Source organism: Arachis hypogaea, chromosome 8 (assembly GCF_003086295.3).
Source record: "Arachis hypogaea cultivar Tifrunner chromosome 8, arahy.Tifrunner.gnm2.J5K5, whole genome shotgun sequence".
Classification (NCBI taxonomy): Eukaryota; Viridiplantae; Streptophyta; class Magnoliopsida; order Fabales; family Fabaceae; genus Arachis; species Arachis hypogaea.
This window is the reverse complement of record NC_092043.1, coordinates 24,695,719-24,718,742: the sequence shown is the minus strand read 5'-3', so window position 1 is coordinate 24,718,742 and position 23,024 is coordinate 24,695,719.

Here is a 23,024-nt window from a genome sequence, read left to right as displayed (position 1 = left end):
AAATAAATAATAAAAGGGATAGAATACTCATGCAGATTCATTGGTGGGAGTTTCAGATAAGCGAATGGAGATACTGTATGGCTCAAGGACGCCTGCTCTCCCACTGCTTCAACTCAATCCTTCTTACTCCTTTCCATGGCAAGCTGTGTATAGGGGTTCACCATCAGCGGTGGCTACTTTCAATCCTCTCGGGAAAATGATCCTATGCGGCTGTCACTCGCATGGCTAATCATCTGGAGGCATCACCCATGGTTGATGGCTACATCCCATCCTCGCAGTGAAAACTACGCTCACGCGCTCTGTCACAGCACGGCTAATCACTGGTTGGTTCCCGCTCCTACTGGATTAGAATCCCTTGATTCTTTTGCGTCTGTCACTAACGCCCAGCACTTGCAAGTTTGAAGCACGTCACAGTCATTCATTACCGGAATCCTACTCGGAATACCACAGACAAGGTGAGACTTTCCGGATTCCCAAGATCCTACTCGGAATACCACAGACAAGGTGAGACTTTCCGGATCCTCATAAATGCCACCATCTATCTAGCTTATACCACGAAGATTCTGTTGGGGAATCTAAGAGATACACATTCAAGCTCTGTTGCATGTAGAACGGAAGTGGTTGTCAATCACGTGCGTTCATAAGTGAGAATGATAATGAGGGTTACTTAATCATCACATTCATCATGTTCTTAGGTACGAATGAATATCTTGGAATAAGAATAAGAGAGATTTGAATAAAAGAGAATAGAATTGCATTAATACTTGAGGTACAGCAGAGCTCCACACCCTTAGTCTATGGTGTGCAGAAACTCCACCGTTGAAAATACATAAGTAAAAGGTTCAGGCATGGCCGAATGGCCAGCCCCCATGTGGTCACAAGACCGAATGATCAAAGATCTGATCCTAAGATCTAAAATGATCAAAAGATATCTAATACAATAGATAAATGTTCTATTTATAATAAACTAGCTCCTAGGGTTTACATGAGTAAGTAATTGATGCATAAATCCACTTCCGGGGCCCACTTGGTGTATGCTTGGGCTAAGCTTGATTAACCCACGAGCTGAGGCTTCTCTTGGAGTTGAACTCCGAGTTATGACGTGTTTTGGGCGTTCAACTCCGGATCATGACGTTTTTCTGGCGTTTAACTCCAGACAGCAACATGTACTTGGCGTTCAACGCCAAGTTACGTCGTCAATCTCCGAATAAAGTATAAACTATTATATATTTCTGGAAAGCTCTGGATGTCTACTTTCCAACGCCGTTGAGAGCGCGCCAATTGGAGTTCTGTAACTCCAGAAAATCCATTTCGAGTGCAGAGAGGTCAGATTCCAACGGCATCAGCAGTCCTTTTGTCAGCCTTTTTCAGAGTTTTGCTCAAGTCCCTCAATTTCAGCCAGAATTTACCTGAAATCACAGAAAAACACACAAACTCATAGTAAAGTCCAGAAATGTGAATTTAACATAAAAACTAATGAAAACATCCCTAAAAGTAGCTCAAACTTACTAAAAACTATATAAAAACAATGCCAAAAAGCGTATAAATTATCCGCTCATCAGTTCCCCTTCTGTAACCATGGAAAGGAAGCATGAAGAGCTTCTCTCAAAACAGAGTCAAACAGTGCCCCCACAATCAAACTCTAAGTTTGGTGTTGGGAGGCCACAACCAAACTCTAAGTTTGGTGTTGGGAGGTTCCAACATGGCTCTGAGTATCTGTGAGGCTCCATGAGAGCCCACTGTCAAGCTACTGACATTAAAGAAGCGCTTGTTGGGAGGCAACCCAATGTTATACTTATTATTTTCCTTTGTTATTTTATGTTTTCTGTAGGTTGATGATCATGAGAAGTCACAAAATCAATTGAAAAAGCAAAAACAGAAAGAAAAACAGAAAGAAAAACAGCACACCCTGGAGGAAGATCTTACTGGCGTTTAAACGCCAGTAAGGGTAGCAGATGGGCGTTTAACGCCCAGTCTGGCACCATTCTGGGCGTTTAACGCCAGAAAGGGGCACCAGACTGGCGTTAAACGCCAGAAATGGGCACCAAGCTGGCGTTAAACGCCAGAAATGGGCACCAGCCCGGCGTTTAACGCTAGAATTGGCATAAGGAGCATTTTTTGCTCGCCACTTGGTGCAGGGATGAATTATCCTTGACACCTCAGGATCTGTGGACCCCACAGGATCCCCACCTACCTCACCAATCTCTCTCTTCTTTATTCTTTTGCTCGAGGACGAGCAAACCTTCTAAGTTTGGTGTGGTAAAAGCGTTGCTTTTTGTTTCTCCATGACCATTTATGGCACCTAAGGCCAGAGAAACCTCTAGAAAGAGGAAAGGGAAGGCAAAAGCTTCCACCTCCGAGCCATGGGAGATGGAGATATTCATCTCAAGGGATTCACTTTCCTCCACAAAACTATTGGGAGCAACTAAACACCTCCCTAGGAGAATTGAGCTCCAACATGGAACAACTAAGGGTGGAGCACCAAGAACATTCCATCCTCCTCTATGAAATTAGAGAAGATCAAAGAATCATGAGAGAGGAGCAACAAAGACAAGGAAGAGACATTGAGGAGCTCAAGCACTCCATAGGATCTTCAAGAGGAAGAACAAGCCGCCATCACTAAGGTGGACCCGTTCTTTAATTTCCTTGTTCTTTATTTTCTGTTTTTCGAAAATTATGCTTATGTTTGTCTATGTTTGTGTCTTGTGATCATTAGTATCTTAGTGTCTATGCCTTAAAGTTATGAATGTCCTATGAATCCATCACCTTTCTTGAATGAAAAATGTTCTTAATTGAAAAAGAGAAGAATTGCATGAATTTTGAATTTTATAACAGTTTAATTATTTTGATGTGGTGGCAATGCTTTTGTTTTCTGAATGTATGCTTAAACAGTGCATATATCTTTTGAATTTGTGGTTCATGAATGTTGGCTCTTGAAAGAATGATGAAAAAGGAGAAATGTTACTGAGGATCTGAAAAATCATAAAAATGATTCTTGAAGCAAGAAAAAGCAGTGAATACAAAAAAAAATCTTCGAAAAAAAAAGAAAGAAAAAGAAAGAGAAAAAGAAAGAAAAAGAAAGAAATAAAGTTGTGATCCAAGGCAAAAAGAGTGTGCTTAAGAACCTTGGACACCTCTAATTGGGGACTTTAGCAAAGCTGAGTCATAATTTGAAAGGGTTCACCCAATTATGTGTCTGTGGCATGTATGTATCCGGTGGTAATACTGGAAGACAGAGTGCTTTGGGCCACGGCCAAGACTCAATAAGTAGCTGTGTTCAAGAATCATCATACTTAACTAGGAAAATCAATGGCACTATCTGGATTCTGAGTTCCTAAAGAAGCCAATCATTCTGAATTTCAAAGGATAGAGTGAGATGCCAAAACTGTTCAGAGACAAAAAGCCAAAAGCCCCGCTCATCTAATTAATACTGATCTTCATAGATGTCTTTGGAATTCATTGCATATTCTCTTCTTTTTATCTTATTTGATCTTCAGTTGCTTGAGGACAAGCAACAATTTAAGTTTGGTGTTGTGATGAGCGGATAATTTGTACGCTTTTTGGCATTGTTTTCAGTATGTTTTTAGTATGATCTAGTTAGTTTTTAGTATATTTTTATTAGTTTTTAGTTAAAATTCACTTTTCTGGACTTTACTATGAGTTTGTGTGTTTTTCTGTGATTTCAGGTATTTTCTGGCTGAAATTGAGGGTCCTGAGCAAAAATCTGATTCAGAGACTGAAAAGGACTGCAGATGCTGTTGGATTCTGACCTCCCTGCACTCGAAGTGAATTTTCTGGAGCTACAGAAGCCCAATTGGCGCGCTCTCAACGGCATTGAAACTTAGACATCCTGGGCTTTCCAGCAATGTATAATAGTCCATACTTTGCCCGAGATTTGATGGCCCAAACCGGCGTGGCAAAACAGCCTCAGAAATTCCAGCGTTTAACGCTGGAACTGGCATAAAACTTGGAGTTAAACGCCCAAACTGGCATAAAAGCTGGCGTTTAACTCCAGAAAAGGTCTCTACACGAAAATGCTTCAATGCTCAGCCCAAGCACACACCGAGTGGACCCAGAAGTGGATTTTTACGTCATTTACTCATTTCTGAATACCCTAGGTTACTAGTCTACTATTAATAGGATCTTTTGACATTGTATCTGTACCTCATGACACTTTACACGTTTCTCATTGTACCTTTTACAGCATGAGTCTCTAAACCCCATGGTTGGGGGTGAGGAGCTCTGCTGTGTCTTGATGGATTAATGCAATTACTACTGTTTCTCATTCAATCATGCTTGCTTCCATTCTAAGATATCACTTGTTCTTAAATCGGATGAATGTGATGATCTGTGACAATCATCATCATTCTCAACTATGAACGTGTGCCTGACAACCACCTCCGTTCTACCTTAGATTAAGTATATATCTCTTGGATTCTTTAACCGGAATCTTCGTGGTATAAGCTAGAACTGATGGCGGCATTCAAGAGAATCCGGAAGGTCTAAACCTTGTCTGTGGTATTCTGAGTAGGATTCAATGATTGAATGACTGTGACGAGCTTCAAACTCCTGAAGGCGGGGTGTTAGTGACAGACGCAAAAGAATCACTGGATTCTATTCCGGCCTGATTGAGAACCGACAGATGGATAGCCGTGCCGTGACAGGGTGCGTTGAACATTTCCACTGAGAGGATGGGAGGTAGCCACTGACAACGGTGAAACCCTTACATACAGCTTGCCATGGAAGGAGCCTTGCGTGCTTGAAGAAGAAGACAGTAGGAAAGCAGAGATTCAGAAGATGGAGCATCTCCAAAACCTCAACCTATTCTCCATTACTGCAAAACAAGTACTTATTTCATGTTCTTTTGCTTTTCACAATCAAACCTTGATAATTATTGATATCCTGACTAAGATTTACAAGATAACCATAGCTTGCTTCAAGCCGACAATCTCCGTGGGATCGACCCTTACTCACGTAAGGTATTACTTGGACGACCCAGTGCACTTGCTGGTTAGTTGTGCGGGATTGCAAAAGTGTGATTGCAATTTCGTGCACCAATTAGGTTTAGGACTTTGTTGTTTATTTTGTTAGTTTTTGTTTCTCTTTGCTTTTATGAATTCTCATCACTTTGACTATGAGTTTGGTTCAAATTATGTTGTAGAAAATGGGAGCTACAATGAGGATGTACATCAAGGATGGAATAATCAAAGATGGGAGGAGCCTCAAGGGATTGATCAACCTTATTGGCAACAACAACCTCCGGATTCTTATGGGTATAATTCTAATCCTAATGCATACCAATCTAATGGATGTGATGACCCTTATTGTGATTGCCAACAACCACCACCACATGCCTATGAACCACCCCTCAACATGATTTTGAACCACCTTACTCACAAGCCCCTTACCACCAAACACCTCATTATGACCCTAATCCCTATCCATCATACCAACCACCTTATGAACCATACGAACCACACATGGAACGACCACCATTCCAACACAATTACTCTCAAGAACCACCTCAATATACACCACCTTCATACTATTACCAAGATGAACCACCTCCAATGTATGAGAACTCTCAACCACAAGATGAATCAGCTCCCATATTTGAAAAAATCATGGCTCAGTTTGCTAACATCACCGCTATCTTGGACTCACGGGACTCACGCAACAAGCAAAGCATCTCCACGGATGAGTGTGAGAAATCAACCGAAGAAAGGAGCATGAAAGAGATTTTAGAATCTCAACATGAGGACAAGGAAATGGGGTATGTCTTGCAACAACTAGAGGAGGAAAAGATTGTTAATGAAGAAGAAGTGGTTGAAGACCTAGGCGAAGTTGAACAAGAGGTGGATTTCAAGCTTGAGAACACTTCCACACCAAGTGATGTTGTTGAAGATTTTATGGAAGTTGCTGAGCCTTCTCCCAATGGACTTGAATTTGATGTTAAAGAGGATAATGCGCAAAATCCAAGGCATAGTATGAGTTATGAAAGATTGGAAGAGGTTGATCAAGAGATAGATTCAATCATTGAGAATTTCTTATCTACAATTGAATTCTCTCCGCTTGAGCTTGAAATTAAGATCAAAGAAGAAGATGCACAACCTCTCATGCCCTTGGTAAGCAATGAAGAAGAGATTAAATTGGAAGAGAGTCACCAAGAGGAAGAGGTTGAAATTGAAGAAGCTTGTAAGGAGGTGGAAGATGCAAAGGAAGAGCACAAGGAAATGGATCTCGCATTGGCTAAGTGTGGGGAGGTCCCCCTTCCTAAGTCACCATCCAACACAACATTCAAGTGGGTAAAATTCTTATCCCTAAGCTTCACTTTCTCACTTGAATATGGTTTGATTGAAAATTATGGGCAACTTAGAGCTCTTTGTGGAGTGAAGAGTAAGAGAGAATTGGTTAGTGGATGGAAATGCCAATCAAGGTTCCTCATGGTTGGAAACTCAAAGTCTAAGAGCAATGGTTGGTATAGTTCTCAATTGAAAGGGTCTAGGAAGGTACTTTGGTGCTTCCATGAGAATTCATCTCTCTTGCCAACCGGAGAAAATCAACATGATCAACTCAAAGACGGGTGTGAAAACAAAGTGTGGGATCCCGGATCGCACAAGGAAGATCAACTTTGGGAGCCTATGGTATGTGAAGAACTTCATCAAAGCTTGGAGTTATTAACTTTGAATGATGAAGCACAATGGAAGTCCAAGCATTGGTGGATGTTCAAGGATGGATTCAAGCACAAGCCACCTTGATGAAGAGCTCCCCATAAGTCCAACTTAAGGACAATAAACAAAAATGCTAGGTGGGAGACACCCCACCATGGTAATATCTTTCCTTTTTCCTTTTTGTAAATATTTCTAATAATTAGTTTAGTTTCACGTTTTGTTTGGTTAGATATGTTTATTTGGGAGTCTAGTAGGCTAAATAAGGTTATATAATATTTTGGTAGTTGTTTGGAGGTTTGGAATGCTTGGTTTGGTGCAAGAACATGGAAAAATTTTGAAAAACAGAGCACCAACCCACGCGTACGCGCCATGCATGCGTACGCGTGCCTTATGCATTCTCGACCATCCACGCTCACGTGCCATGTACGCGTACGCGTGGATCCAGAAGTTCCACCTCCAGGCTAAGGACCCGAGAGTTGTGCCAACTCTGGGCCAACTTTGTGCTTTAACCAGCGCGGATGCACGCTGTGCGCGCCCGCGCCCCTTCACATTTCCATACCCATGCGCGAGCGCACCTTGCGCCTCCGCACCCACTCTCCTCTCGTCCATCCGCGCGCGCGCACGCGTGGATTGCTCTGTTTCGCCCACCTTCTTTTCTTCCCCTCTTTCCATTTCTTTCCTTCCTCTCTTCTCTTCTTCCTTTCTCTTGCCCATCATCCAATATTACCAAACATCATCCATGACCATTTTCTTTAGTTAGTTAGTTACTTGTTTAATTAGTTTAATTTTTCCTTTAATTTTATAATTTTCATTATAAATGTTGGACTACTGATTTTGTTGCTAATTCTTGCTGCCTATTGCTAACTGAATGCTATTTTAGCATAATTCTCTTTGATTTTCATTGTTGGATTTAATTGTTGAGGTTATATTTTGTCACTTGGATTTGAGTTTTCATGTTTAACATCTGTGAGCACCAAGTACTTGTGCATTGCCTTCAAGCTTCTTAACTCTTTTGAATCGCATGTTTTGGCCACCATGCATTCATCATCCATTGTTAGGCAATTGTACATTATCATTGCATTTTTTAGGTGATACTTGTTTATGATTTACCCGTACTCATATCACCTATTTCATGCATTGAAATTGTGCGGTTGAGAAATTGGATCGGAAGCTTACCTAGTGACATATTTTTGAGCTTTGTAAAGCTTTGCGGACCATGCATGCTATGTGATTGATTTTCACTTCCATATTCCTTTTTCCTAAGTTCCATAGCATCCATGTGTTTCACCTCTATGTCACTTAGGTGTTGCAACAACTTCAATATGTGTCATTGATTGTTGTGTGAGTTTCATATACCATTTTGTTCACTAAGTCTACCTACACATCAATCAATGTCCATGCACTATCCAATTTAACAATTGCTTGATTTTTGCTTGAATACTTTTATGCTTTGATGACAAGTCATCATATACCTATTTTTCTATGCTTTTTCATACAAGAAATTGATGATTAGTGCTTAAATATTGCATTCTTTTGTACTTAATTGGAAGATTTTCTTGATATTTTAATTTTATAAATCTTGTAGAAAATAAGAAGAAAAAGAAGCAAAGAAGCACAAAAAAAGGAGAAAAAAGAGCTTTGGGGTACACTTTGAAGTTGGGGTACACTTTGGAGCCTTAGGCCACGCTTTTAAAAGCGTGGCCTATGACCAAATGAAGGAAGGAAGCAGCCAGCACGCACACTGCCCTGCCCTTGCCAAGGGCAGGGCAGAATCGTGATGCACATTGAGGTTGGAAGCAAGAATTTCGCTAAGGTAAAATCTGGCCGCTCACAGCATGACCATGCCTACTTCAAAGGGCTATAACCTGAGCTACAGACGTCCGATTAATGTGCTTCCAGTTGCGTTGGAAAGCTGACATTCAGAGCTTTCCAACGATATATAGAAATCCATATTTGGCGTACAATTGAGGCAGGAACGAAAGGCATCTTTAAAGGCCAAAAATAAGCAAAAATAAACCAAGGAAAAGTAGTAGCGTGTGCATCCACCAAGTCTCAAACGCGGAGCTTCATTTTGTGGAAACATTGCCCTGCCCTCCGCAAGGGCAGGGCAGCATTTTGTGGTGCACACACACGCACCAGATTGGCACACCAAGGAAGGTTTCGGCAGCATCCTGCAGCGCACACCAACGCACCACGCCCGCACCAAGGCCACACGCATAAAATCCTGCCCTGCCCTCCACAAGGGCAGGGCAGCCTCCTGGAAGTGTCATGGGCCAAAAATCAACCAAAATTCAATTTAATTCAATTCCTCACCAAATTGAATCAAGGCCAACCAAACCCATTTCTCCTCAAATCCAAAGCAAGCTAAGCCCACATCATCACTCAAAGGCACATGGATCAATTAAATTAGGATTTTTATTTTTGTAATTTGTTTTAATTTCATTTTCATTTTTCATTTGGTAAAGCCTATATAAGGCATCATTTCCATCTTTGTAAGGAGGCGAGACCCACTAGGGAATATTAGGATTTGAGAGCTCTCTCTCTTAGTTTTCCTTCCTGTTCTAAATCTTGGATTGAGATTGGAGAAATTCTGTTTCAATTTCTATCTGAGATCTCTCTGTTTTTATTTTGCTGCATAATTCAAGAAATTGTGATTTGAATCAAGGCTCTCTTTGCTGCTTCCATTTTTCTTTCTTCTTCAATCTATTTGCTGTTGGATCAAGGAAGGGAGTGAGATCTAGACTTATTTTCTAGTCTCTTTGATTCCTTGAGATCTTCAATTTTATTTTGCAATTGAGTTGAGTTCTTGGCTGCTCTTCTGTTTTTACTGTTCCATTGGCTTTCAATTTACTTTCAAGCAATTTAATTCTTCTGCACTTGTTCTTTATTTTACATTTCTGTTCATGATCCCAAATTACTTTCCTGCAAGTTAATCTCCCTGCAATTGTTCTACGCTTTGCTTTATTGCTCTCTTTAATTTCCAACACCCAATCCCCTTTACATTTAATGCAATTTACATTTCGTGCAATTTAAGTTTCAGCTCTTTTACTTTCTTGTTCTTTAAGTTTCCTGCAATTTTATCTTCTGCATCTTTTAAATTCCTTGCAAATTTACTTTCTGTTGATCAACTTCACACAATTCACTTCAATGTTAGCTTGACTAAACTAATCACCCACTAAAGTTGCTTGATCCATCAATCCCTGTGGGATCGACCTCACTCTAAGTGAGTTATTACTACTTGATGCGACCCGGTATACTTGCCGGTTGGATTTGTGTGTTGGAAAATTCGTTTTCCGCAAAAACACCATCATGCTTCTTCACTACTTGTTGGGTTGACTTAACCTACAAGTCTTTTGAAGTATTTTGAGCACACTAGAATGAGTGAAATGAGTGTCTTCTTTTGTATAATTGTGACATGGTTTCTAAATACTAGGGTGTGAGTTCTAAACCGCATGCAAGTTAGGACCCACACACCTATTTTTCATCAATGTCACACTAATTCACTCACTTCATTCTAGTGATTTACCTCACTCCAACAATTTACGCTTCCTTGCTTGCACAGTCATTTTTCTTACTATCCTGTTTTCTATTGTTCAGGATGAATCATCACAAGCAAAAATGGAAGCAGGAGTAGAACACACAGCAACCGATTGATCTACCAGCTAAAGGTAGCAACTCGGAAGGTCGCCGTATCCCCTTACTCATCTTTGAGTGCACCGAGGACGGTGCAAACTTTTAAGTGTGGGGAGGTCATCTGAACACTCAGCGTTTTTGGGTAACAAGTTTCTAATCCCAACACTTTTGCATTTCATTTTAGGATTTTTAGTTGCATTTTCTTGTTTTGCATATGTATATATTAAACTTAGTCAAAATCATGATATTTTCCAAGAATTCTATCTATAAGGCACCCCAATTGATTGAAAATAAAAAAAAAAATTAGAACTTTCTTGAATTATATACTTTGTGGAACATGATTTTTGAGCTAAGAACACAAGCATGTGAGATTTGAGCCTAATTATGTGGTTACATCATACAACCACTTACTTTCATTCTTGTGTGCACTATTCTCTTCCTATGATTGTAATCTGTGATTTATTTGATTCTTTATGTCCATTATTTTGTGTATATATGCATTTATATGATTGAGTCCATTGTTTCAAATAGCTCACTTACCCAAATAGCCTACCTTTTATCTTCCATTGTTAGCCAATTTTGAGCCTATGCTTAACCCACTTATTCTTATTTGTAGCACATTACAATCCTAAGTGAAAAACAATAAATGTCCCTTATTTGGATCTTTGATTAGCTTAGGCTAGTGAGGGTGTTCATAATTAGATTTTGGGAGAGTTAGGAACATTGGGTAGAGATAAAAGTGTGTTTTTGTATTTGTGTTGAGAATCTTGGGAATTGGGAACATACTTATGTATTAATCATGTGTAAACTATATGGATTGATGTTCTTGTATATATTTTAGTTTGAAAAAAAATGAGAAAAACAAAAAGAAAAAATATATATTTATATATATAAATATATATATATATGTATATAAGAAGAAGAAAAAAAGAATTGCAATAAAAAGGGAACAAATGCCCCAAAGCGAAGTTCAATAATAATCAATGCATATGTGTGGTGACAAAAAATGGAATGCATGAGTGTGTGAAAAAGTGGAGAATGGGTAGTTAGGTTTGTTTATAATTGTATAGGTTGTCATAGGTTAGGTGGAAAGTTTAAATTAATCAAAGATTCAAATTTTAAGCTCACTTTACCATATGCATCCTACCTTGACCCTAGCCCTATTACAACCTATGGGAAAGCCCTCATGATATTTGTATGCATGCATAAAGTAATTGTTGATTATTAGATGAAAAACAAATCTTGGAAAGCATGATTAGGGGAGAATTGAGTGAATCAACCCCATATACTTGAGTGCCTAGAGCGGATACACATCCGGTGAGGGTTCGATCGCTCAATTACATGTTTCTACCCATGAGCATCTTTTCTCGCAAGTTTGTAAAATATTTCAATGATTCAATTCAATTGTGGGTTTGCTTTGATTGCTATTGCTTTAGCCCTAGTACTTGTATGTATATTCTTGAAAGTTGACTTATTTTGACCAAGCAATTGCATTCATTTTGATAGATTGCATATAGATAGGTTGCATTTAGTTAGTTGCATTGAATAAATGTTGATACCCCTTTGCTTCTTTCTTGATTTTAGCATGAGGACATGCTTAGTTTAAGTGTGGGGAGATTTGATAAACCCTAATTTTGTAGTTTATGTTGTGCTTATTTTAGGGGATTTTATCACCTTTTCCCATATTTATTCAATGAAATTGCATGATTTTGCAATTCTCCCTTGATTTGTGCTTAAATGTGAAAACATGCTTTTTAAGCCCTAAAATTGGTGATTTTAATTCACTTTAATTCCATTCGATGCCTTGATGTGTTTGTTGAGTGATTTTAGGTTCATAAGGCAAGTATTGGATGAAAGAAGTGAGGAGAAAAGCATGTAAGTGGGAGAACTCATGAAGAAACGAAGGAACTGTAAAGCTGTCAAGACTGACCTCTTCGCATTCAAACAACCATAACTTGAGCTATAGAGGTCCAAATGAGGCGGTTTTAGTTGCGTTGGAAAGCTAACATCCGGGGCTTCAAAATGATATAAAATTTGCCATATGTTGCTTCGCGTTAAGGGGCGCGCACGCGCCATGTACGTGTGCGCGCCGATGCTTCTCGTGGCCTACTAAAGTGAAATAGCCCCCGGCGATTTCTGAAGCACTTTGGGCCCAACCCAACTCATTTCTAATGCTATTTCATGCAGAATTCAAGCTTGGGTAAAGGGGGGAGCAATTGTTTGTAGCATTAGCATTATGTAGGTTAGTTTCTAGAGAGAGAAGCTCCCTCTTCTCTCTAGAATTAGGTTAGATTAATCCATCTTAGATCTAGGCATGATTTCTTGATTTCATCTTGTTTCCTTTCTAATTTCTTGTTTCTAATATTCTATTCTTCTTAGTTCTTTTGTCAATTTTACTTTTATGTCTCTTATATGTTCATGAACACTCATGTTGGATTTGGATTTTCTTTTAATGCAATTTAATGTTTGATGTTTCTTTTATTGTTGAATTGAGTTGTGAATTCACTTTTCTTGCAATTTGTAGTTGGTAGATTTTACATTCCTTGCAATTTACTATGCTTTCCTTTTGTACCTTCCAAGTGTGTGATAAAATGCTTGGTTGGAATTTAGAGTAGAATTTTATGCTCTTGGCTTGGAGAGGTAATTTAGGAACTCTTGAGTTACTAATGTCCAAGTGATTGATGATTGGGAGCCATTAACTCTAGTACTCACTAATTGAATTGGTGGAGAACTAGGACTTATGGACTTGGGTTGACATAGCTCATTTAACTTTCCTTTATTAGTTAAAGGATGACTTAATGGGGTTAATCCTTGCCAATTCTCATGTTGTGGTTAGTGATTATAATAGAGATCCTTGACCACCAACCCTTGCCAAGGCCTTTTTGTTATTTGAATTTCCTTGCCATTTACTTTTTATGTCTCTTATTCCAAAAACCCCAAAAACACACTTTCATAGCCAATAATCATACACTTCATTGCAATTCCTTGTAAGACGACCCAGAGTCTAAATACTCTGGTTAATTCTTATTTGAGGTTTGTTAATTGTGACAAAACCAAATTTAATTTGATTTGAGGATTGACTATTGGTTTGGACTATACTAACAACGGAATTATTTTGTGGAATTCCAAACCGGTATAAATCCTTGTATCAGGGTTCTGGTACACCTTCAGGATTGTCTCGAAAACTCTCTCGCAACAGCGATTTGGCCTCATCTTCACTCGCCTCTCAAACGATTATCAACTAAAGGTTAAATCTGTTCCATTCCTCTTCCTCGCAGTTCACTATCACTGGGTTCCGAACAATAACTCCACACAGTTCTCATATTCCTTAGGTATAATCCAACCCTCTTCCGCTGCATCGCTCTGATTCTTAACCTTCAAAAGCCTAGGCACTCTTCTAAGTTAACTAAAATATCACTCTGTCTCAACAACTAATAGTCATCGACTAATCTCCACTTGGACTTCACGATTATCAAAATTTGTCATGCATCACGAATGAATGTTACATATAAGTGATATGAAAGGTAGTTAAAGATTCAACTGCTAATTTGCAATTACCTTGGGTCTGAGAATCAGATTCAGCTGCCTCCCAGTGCTTTCTGTGTAGACAATCTCGATTTATATGCCCTGACTTCCCGCAGTCGTAACATACACCTAGTCTGGCCCTGCATGGTCTATTTGGATGATACTTTTTGCATCTCCGACACTTTAAGTCTTTTGGTTGAGTACTAATCTGCCCTTCTGAATTCGGACCCTGACAGTTGTCATTCCTTCGGTCATTATTTCGGCGTTGAGAACGTGAAGTAGCATAATGGCCCCTCTTGAAACTTTGGCCCCTTGGTGTAATCTTTGTCTTCTTTCCCTCATTCTTGGTGAAAGATTTCCGGCAGTCACTCCTAGGCAGCTCGGTCCTTCTTGAGCTTTCGTCTACTGTTTGACCCGCGTTAGTTAACTCTGGATAACTCGCTATTTCCACTGGTGCCACTGTACTCGGAACATCATTTCCACCTTCGTTTCTGTCACCATTTTTGTTGCCAACTCTAACTTGTTATTCCATCCTACCCCTTGCTCGGCTAGTCACAGAAGCTACAGTGACAATAACAGCAACCGCACTCGCCATCGCGGTCATGAAATTAGTCAAGGTACCTATCAGTATGGTTACATCATTATCTCTCCATCCTCGACCTCGATTACGGCCCCGACCACGTCCACGAGGTGCCATTTGATTCCTGTTCACACCAAACAAGTGATATCAAGGTGATTAGTCTCAATATCGCAAGTCTAGTGCTTCAAAGTTTCAAATGCATGCTGATGAACTTTATGCTATGTATATCAGGCAGATATCCTAAATAACACATAAACACGACTCAGAGTATGCTCAGAAGCATAGTCAGTCCGTCCCTCAGGCTCAATAGGAACGAACTGCTCTAATACCATAATGTAACACCCTACCACACAAAGCTTTACACCTAAGATATAAAACAGAGGTGGCGAGGTGCTACGACCTCTAAAAATAAAAATTTAATATATAATATAGTGAAAAAGGTTTATAACTAGGAGCCTTTAGAAGAAAAGGATAAAGTAAAAGTCGTTAAATCAAAAAGCGTAACGCTCACAAAGCGATAAAGCCGACGAAGCAAAGATAGAACAAACTAAGGAGTTAATATACCAAGAGTTCCAAAGCACATGTAACAAAACTCAAGACTCGGCTCACGAAGATAAACTGGTCCGAGCACATAGTTATACATATATAGATATATAGGAAATCCCCAAAAGAAAGCCCAAAATACAGAGTTACGAAACCTAAGTCTCCAAAATCACCTCTAAGAGGAATTAATACAGCATATATATATAACAGATGGAGACATAATTATCTAAGCAAATGCAAATAACCAAATTAAACCCAAATGCGTAAAGATCTTCGCAACATCAGAAGCTTCCAGCATGCCTCAGCGAGATGTCGCCTGTTCTGTATCTAAAAACCACAAAACCCGCATGGGTGAGAACCAGAGGTTCTCAGCATAGTAACAGTGCCCACATATCTAACATATAATGTCCTGGGAAAGCCGAAGGCAATCCTAGAACTTCCAACAGAAAATTAAAGCTTGAAACAAAACTAAACCATGAAATTAAAATAGGCAACAAGCTAGGGGTCTTCAAAGCTATCTAAAACTCTCCGTTCCAAATCCTCCGAACCTCCCAACCACCAACGGAACCAGATGCAACAAACACAATTATTAAAAACAGAGAAATCACAAATAGGAATCAAATATAGCAAATGATCAAGTAGCATTTAATTATGCAATCACTTAGGCAATCCAAACAAGACATATAAATGCATATGATGTATGCCTGTCCTACTGGCTGATGAGTCTCATCTGTCAGTTATAGAGCCAACCGACAAGTCCTGATAGCTAACCATTGGACGGTCCCTCTGTCGTGCATCCCCGACCCGAGTAATTTTCAATCATAACATATTCATAATCACAATCATAATCATAATCATACAACACCCACTCTTGGTGTTTATCATGGGGGCGAGCTCATTCGAACCTTTCACAGTGTCCGGTCACACTAACGACATAGGGTCAGCAGAGTATCGAGTCTCTGCCTGGAGCATGTGATGGCTAGTCACTGCTTTCGCCCAGAAAAACTCGTGTCTCATATAATCATTTCACATCCATCCATACACCTTCCATAATCATTCTTTATAACCATATCATCACTCATCACAACCCGGGGCAAGTGGGACGAAACCACAACCTTTGCGTCCACCCGAGGGGCCTCTATACTAACCAACCTGGAGCAAGTGGGGCGAAACCACAACCCTTGCATCTACCCAGGAGGTACGTCCTCATATGCCCAGGAGGAATCAAAGAGGGGATCTTAACCTCCCACCATCTCGCTGGAGGTGATTTTACAATACCAGGAGGAACAAAAAAGGGGATCCTCACCTTCCACCATCTCTCTAGGGTCGCACTTTCGAGAAAGAGAGCTCTATGGTGCACGAAATTGTGATAAATACTTTTCACAACTCAATTAATCCCCGGTGATGAACCCAAAAACTTGGTGTTCAATACCATGGCGTAAACACAACTTCGCACAACTAACCAGCAAGTGTACTGGGTCGTCCAAGTAATAAACCTTACGCGAGTAAGGGTCGATCCCACAGAGATTGTTGGTATGAAGCAAGCTATGGTCACCTTGTAAATCTTAGTCAGGCAAACTCAAATGGTTATGAATGATGAATAAAACATAAAGATAAAGATAGAGATACTTATGTAATTCATTAGTGGGAATTTCAGATAAGCGTATGGAGATGCTGTGTTCCTTCCGTCTCTCTGCTTTCCTACTGTCTTCATCCAATCCTTCTTACTCCTTTCCATGGCAAGCTGTATGCAAGGGTTTCACCGTTGTCAGTGGCTACCTCCCATCCTCTCAGTGGAAATGTTCAACGCACCCTGTCACGACACGGCTATCCATCTGTCGGTTCTCAATCAGGCCGGAATAGAATCCATTGATTCTTTTGCGTCTGTCACTAACGCCCCGCCCTCAGGAGTTTGAAGCTCGTCACAGTCATTCAATCATCGAATCCTACTCAGAATACCACAGACAAGGTTTAGACCTTCCGGATTCTCTTGAATGCCGCCATCAGTTCTAGCTTATACCACGAAGATTCCGGTTAAAGAATCCAAGAGATATCCACCCAATCTAAGGTAGAATGGAGGTGGTTGTTAGGCACACGTTCATAGGTGAGAATGATGATGAGTGTCACGGATCATCACATTCATCAAGTTGAAGAACAAGTGATATCTTAGAACAAGAACAAGCGGAATTGAATAGAAGAACAATAGTAATTGCATTAATACTCGAGGTACAGCAGAGCTCCACACCTTAATCTATGGTGTGTAGAAACTCCACCGTTGAAAATACATAAGAACAAGGTCTAGGCATGGCCGAATGCCAGCCTCCCAAAGTGATCAAAAGATCTAAAGATCAAAAGATTCCAAAGATCAGAAGATGAAAATACAATAGTAAAAGGTTCTATATATAGAGAACTAGTAGCCTAGGGTGTACAGAGATGAGTAAATGACATAAAAATCCACTTCCGGGCCCGCTTGGTGTGTGCTTGGGCTGAGCATTGAAGCATTTTCGTGTAGAGACTCTTCTTGGAGTTAAACGCCAGCTTTGGTGCCAGTTTGGGCGTTTAACTCCCATTCTTATGCCAGTTCCGGCGTTTAACGCTGGGAATTCTGAGGGTGACTTTGAACGCCGGTTTGGGCCATCAAATCTTGAGCAAAGTATGGACTATCATATATTGCTGGAAAGCCCAGGATGTCTACTTTCCAACGCCGTTAAGAGCGCGCCAATTGGGCTTTTGTAGCTCCAGAAAATCCACTTCGAGTGCAGGGAGGTCAGAATCCAACAACATCTGCAGTCCTTTTTAGTCTCTGAATCAGATTTTTGCTCAGGTCCCTCAATTTCAGCCAGAAAATACCTGAAATCACAGAAAAACATACAAACTCATAGTAAAGTCTAGAAAAGTGATTTTTAACTAAAAACTAATAAAAATGTACTAAAAACTAACTAGATCATACTAAAAACAATGCCAAAAAGCGTACAAATTATCCGCTCATCACTCTAGATACAACAATCATTCAAATACATATTTTCATTTCGAGCCATAAATCACAATTTATCATAGCCATCCGGCTTAAAATCACAATTCCTGCTCAGTCATAAACCATCATCACACACTGCCATTCGGCTCATATCACCCACAGCCATTCGGCTCATATCATATACACCGCCATTCGGCCCATATCATATACACAACACTCCACCATCCTCCTCAACAACTCATAACCTCATCATTAGTCATAACTTTTCATTATATCCACTTTCTTCATCCACAAGTTACCCTCTTCCCTAGCTTCCTTTCAATCACTAGGCATTCTACATTGTTCTAAGATTTAAAGAAAGAAATTAGGGGTTTATAAGCTTGAAATAGAATCTCGGAAGGTCGCAAGCTTGTTGGGAATGTGAAAGACTTGAAACAAAAGCTTTAAAAAAGAACAGGGTCGTGTGCGTATGCACAGGGGTATGCGTGCGCACGCCCAGAAGTATTTTTAAAAAGTGTGCGTGCGCACAGGGCTGTGCGTACGCACAGAAGGTAAAATCTCCATTGTTGAGTGCCCGCACAAGGTGTGCTAGAGCCACCAACAGTATGCCATTCCCAACATGTGCGTACTTACAGAGCTGTATATACGCACAGCTTGCAGAAACCTTATTGTTTGTGCGTGCGCGCAGGGCAAACTGGCGCTCCCAGCCGCAGCCACTTCTCTATGTGTGCGTACTCACAAGTGTGTGCGTGCACATAGGTCCAGAAACCCACAGGGTGTGCGTGCGCACAGAGCTGTGCGTCCGCACACAAACCAGAAATCTAAATTCTGCAGAATTTGCAGAATTTAGATTTCAGGCATAAACTTGCAGTGATCGTGTCTCCTTCCACAAAATTTGGATTTCTACCAAATTTAAACCATTTTAAAGCTTATGAAATTATCTTTCATTTTATATAAAAATCATCAAATTCCAAAAACAATAGCTCAAGATATGATCCGTTGAAGTTCATCAAAATTTTATTTTTACCAAAACTCATATAAACTCCCAATTTCTAAAACATACACTTCCAACCACAATCAAAACCAACCAAAACCCAACCTTTCCAACATCAAGCATTTCCAAATTATAATTGAATCATCAACCCACCAATTCTTCCACTTTAGCCAATCTCAAGTCAATAATTCAATGTTTAATCAACATCACACATTTTCAGTTTTCCATCAATGCTCAATCCCACAAATCAACATATATCAATTATCACATACAATCTCATACTCATCAACAAGAGCCTCAACCCTACCAGCAACTAGGCATACCAATCCACATCACTTACAACTTTATATGCTTTACCAACAATTTGCACCACTCACAACCAATCAATCATTATTAACATATACTCAACTTTATTCATGTCATCCAACAACCACATCAACATAAAAAAATCCATAAGATACATACATCACAACACATTTCCCCTCAACCAATTAACAACCTCAATAATTCAAATCCTATCTTAGGGTCTCTAGCCTAAGTTTTCACACCACATTACATTTTAGATATAGAAAACCAAAACCATACCTAGGTCGATTCTCCGCTTAACTCAGAACACTTCCAATTTTCACTTTCCTCAAACCTTCAAGGCTCCAACACCTTTCAGATGGATCTTCCAGAATAAAAAGCCCACTCCAAGCCTTTATAAAACTTCAATCAAGCTCTAATTTGATAATTTCAACTCTAATTCAATATAAACTCAACTAGTTTATACAATTGAACAATTTTAGAACTAGGCACATAAAATTGGACAAACCACAAGGGTTTGAGTTTTCTTACCTTATCCAAGGATCAAGGAGGCAAGACTAAGCCTTTCCTTTAAGCTATTTGGATCCTATAACATCAAAGAACCCAAAATCTCAACATATTTTCCCAAGAATTTCGAAATCAAGGGCTGGAGAAACTAGAATGAATTCGTGGCTTACCTTCTAAATAAAGTTATGGGCTTTGTAGAGCTCAACGCCATGATTGCGTGGCCACAAATGGTGCATCAATCGGATCTCTGGATCAAGAGTTATCAAGGATTGAAGATTGGATGAGGGTTTAAGTTTAGGAATTGGGGTTCTTCCCCTCTTGCTGCACCAGCAGCATGAATGGCATGAAATGGGAGAGAGAAATGAGCTGAACTCATCTAATTAAGTGAGGGGATGGGGCCCACGGGCCTGGTTTGGGTTCGGTTGGCCTGGTTTGGCCCGTTTGGCCCAATCTTGGGCCGATTTCTTTAAAATCGATGTCAAAATTCTCGTTTTAAATTTCTCTATCATATTAAACCATAAAAACCTCATTCTTCACTTTCTAGAATATATTTTAATTTATAGGTTAATTAGTCATTAATTAACTAGATTTTATAGAGGCCAACGGAGCGAGGCATGAGCAACAAGGAAGAATTGGACGGAGGGGGAGACGGCAGCACAAAGGATGAGTAATAAGGGAGGATTAGACGGAAGTGCTACGAGGGATTAGAGGGAAGGGATGTGACGGGTTGAAAGAGGGAGTCAACAACGTTGTTAGGGTTGTGTTAGGGATGAATGAGTTGGATGAAGAAATGAGAAGAGTGAAAGGAGAGGGAGGCACTGCAACTGGGAATTAAGGTTTCTGAACCTTAATATATACATAAAGGATAGGAAATAGGTATGCTTTTAAAAAGTGTCTAAAACAAAAAAAAAAATAGTCACACTTCAAAAGCGTGCCGATTTATATCTTTAGGCCATGCTTTTGAAGTATGGTAATATAAAGCGTGGTGATAGAATTTTAAAAACATCACCATAACATAACTATTCACTATGCCAGTAGCGGCAGATGGCGGCAGTAATATACTAGCGGTTTTTAGAAATAGCGCTAAAATGCTAGATTGCGGCAGTCTCGGTGACAATTTTAAATGGGGATGCTAAATCAAATGATTTAGCTGTGGTTTAAGGGAAAAATGCAATGCACACAAAGAAATCCTCAATTGGAATTAAAAAAGAAACCCTTTCCTTCCGTGATTCAAGAAAAATGAAAAACCTCCAAGGTTCCATGCCTCTTTGCTGCGCTCAAAATCGTGCCACCCTCATCATATCGCTTGGCCATCACTCCATCTTATTGCATCGCCTTGCGTGTGAATCCCCCTCTCACTGCCTGTTCAGTCCGCTTCTCCCGCAAATCTCGCGAATGAAATCTTTCCTCAATGCACCACCTATGCACCATCCTTCTTTCGTTCTAATATGCTCCATCTTCGTTGCTGCTTTCTTTCTTCTTTCCTTGTTTGATCTTCTCTGTGTGTTCGCTTTCAATTAATTAATGTGTATTAGGGTTATCTATTAGGAATTAGGATGAACTTTTGAATCTGTTGTAATTGATGAGTTTCTATTTAAGCTCTTTGTCTTGAGTTCCTATATGATTAGTCAATTAGTATTTCCCAATATTTGTTTTTTAATCTATCCTCTGTTGATGGTATGGATAGAGCAAGATTGGTGGTATAGTTACCAAGATTTACACACCACCCATGTGATTGCAGCTACTGATGAAAATAGAGAATGCTCTAGGATACTAAAAATTCTTATGACAATTCTAAATGAAAAATGGGTTCTCAAAATAGATGGTAAGTTATTGTGGTTCTACGTTTTCTTATTTTATTACTTGATTTTATCCTCATATTTGATTTCTGATAATTGAGTTCTTTAGTCACTTAATGAGTTTATTATTTGGTTCTTATTCTACAATGATTATGTTCGTTTGCGAGTTGGGGGTTATAAGGAAGAATAGACTTTGTGGAACAGTGAGATCAAATTCAATAATGTTCTACATAGTGGTATTCTTTCTGGACTTACAGTTTTCTGCCATGTGAAGTTCACATTTTGCTTTGATATTTATAAGGTAATCTATATATTTAGCTCTATAATAGTTATTTGGTGGAAATTTTATTATGGGAAAATTTTAAGACTAAATTGACTTGACAATTTAAAAGTGTTAGCATTAAGTTGATTAAAATTTTTTTTGTATCATCTCATATCATCTAAATCATAAAAGAAGGTCAAGTTTCCTGTATTGGTGATACATGTAAGTAATGAACTTTAATATTATTTAGTCTGCATTTAGTGGCAATTTTGAACATAAACCAAATTCTAATACTTCTTTATACTCTAAAACCCAAGCCAAGGTGAGTTCCAAAGATTATATAATATTCGTTAGATGATTAAATGTCCAATGTATTTAGTGCATCAGGACTTGATTAATTTTTATACGCAGTATATATTTACTTTGTCCATTAGAATTTTCAATCTTATATTTGTTATGCTAATCTTAATTTTTTAACACAATGGAAGATATGGTGAGAGAAGAGAGAATAAAAGAATAGACTACATCATACATATTGTACTAGTAATATGTATAAGCATATAAATATAGACAAGTTTGATTAGTTATGTACTAGCATTCTTATTGAGATCTGTTTCAACAGTACCTTTCCAGGTATATGCTAAAATAGTTAAGAAATCTGTGCCATTGTCATGGAAGACTGTGGATTCATCTATCTTAATTTTGAATATTGAAAAGATAATAATTAAATTATGAAGAGGGACATGCTAACTGTGCCAGCGATAATTTGTTAGAACATCTCAGATTTAATTAGTGTTTTTATCCGTAATAACATTACGATAATTTATAAGTGAATTTGTCTTTGACCCTTTTAAAATTTGGTGTTAGGTTGAAGAGCTTCTAAAGAATTATGATTTATGAAAATGTATGAACCCTCAAAATTCAATTTCCAATATCCTCTGAACTTAGCAATTCAAACAACTTCATCACTAAAATGACGAGATCAGATAAAGTGCCTAAAGTATATTATATCTTATAAGTTATTTTATGGTCATTGTATTGCTTTTTCTTATTATTTTTTATATTGACTAATATTATGCTTGTAATTGTAAATAGGTTTCATACATCCTAACTAATAATCTGATATATTTGTATTGCTTGAATATTCATCTAACAGGTCTATCAAAATAAAAAGGGTCACTAGAGTTGAGTTGAACAAGAGACTTATGCACAAAGAAAAAAAAAGTAGAA